Below are 1,495 nucleotides of genomic sequence, written 5' to 3' on the forward strand. Positions count from 1 at the left end.
TCAGCCTCCCGAGTAGCTGGGACTACAGGCGCCCACCACTGCGCCCGGCCAATGTTTTGTACTTTTCTTGGTAGAGACGGGGTTTCACCTGTGGTCTCGATCTCCTGACCTCATGATCCGCCTGCCTCGGCCTCCCAAAGTGCTGGGATTACTGGCGTGAGCCACCGCGCCCAGCTCAATTTTTTGTATTTTGAGTAGAGACAGGGTTTCACTGTATTAGCCAGGATGGTCTCGATCTCCTGACTCATGATCCACTCGCCTTGGCCTCCCAAAGTGTTGGGATTACAGGTGTGAGCCACCGTGCCCGGCTGTGGTTGAATGCTTCTTGTTTTCTGGTACAAGACTTTAAACTCCCACTTTTTTTTTTTTTTGACAGAGTTTCGTTCTTGTCACTCAGGCTGGAGTGCAATGGCGTGATCTCAGCTCACTGCAACTTCTGCCTCCCAGGTTCAAGCAATTCTCCTGCCTCAGCCTCCCGAGTAGCTGAGATTATAGGCGGCCGCCACCACACCTGGCTAAATTTTGTATTTTTAGTAGAGATGGGGTTTCACCATGCTGGCCAGGCTGATCTAGAACTCCTGATGTCAGGTGATCCACCCACCTCGGCCTCCCAAAGTGCTGGGATTACAGGCATGAGCCACCATGCTTGACCTCGTTTTCCCTTAATATGTAGGCCCTCTGTATCTATGGGGGATTGGTTCCAGGACCTGTCTCAGATACCAAAATCCATGGATGCTGAAGTTTTTTTGTTTGTGTGTGTGTTTTTGAGACGGAGTTTTGCTCTGTCACCAGGCTGGAGTGCAGTGGTGCAATCTCGGCTCACTACAACCTTCGCCTCCCTGGTTCAAGCAGTTCTCCTGCCTCAGCCTCCTGAGCAGCTGGGATTACAGGTATGCACCACCACGCCTGGCTAATTTTTTGCATTTTTAGTAGAGACGGGGTTTCACCACGTTGGCCAGGCTGGTCTCAAACTCCTGATCTCATAATCTGTCCACGTCGGCCTCCCAAAGTGCTGGGATTACAGACATGAACCACCACACCTGGCTGCTCACGTTTCTGATATAAAATAACATAGTAGTGGTCAGGTGTGGTAATCACACCTGTAATCCCAGCACTTTGGGAGGCCGAGGTGGGAGCCCAGGAGTTTGAGGCCAGCCTGGACAACACAGTGAGATCCCATCTCTAAAAAAATTACATATTCAGACAGGGCACGGTGGCTCATGCCTATAATCCCAGCACATTGGGAGGCTGAGGCGGGCGGATCATGAGGTCAGGAGATCGAGACCACCCTGGCTAACACGGTGAAACCCCATCTCTACTAAAAATACAAAAAATTAGCCGAGCGTGGTGGTGGGCACCTGTAGACCCAGCTACTCAGGAGGCTGAGGCAGGAGAATGGTGTGAACCCGGGAGGCAGAGACTGCAGTGAGCTGAGATCGCGCCACTGCACTCCAGCCTGGGTGACAGAGTGAGACTCCGTCTCAAAAAAAAAAAA

This window comes from Rhinopithecus bieti, unplaced genomic scaffold (assembly GCF_001698545.2).
Source record: "Rhinopithecus bieti isolate Rb0 unplaced genomic scaffold, ASM169854v2 scaffold_79021, whole genome shotgun sequence".
Lineage (NCBI taxonomy): Eukaryota > Metazoa > Chordata > Mammalia > Primates > Cercopithecidae > Rhinopithecus > Rhinopithecus bieti.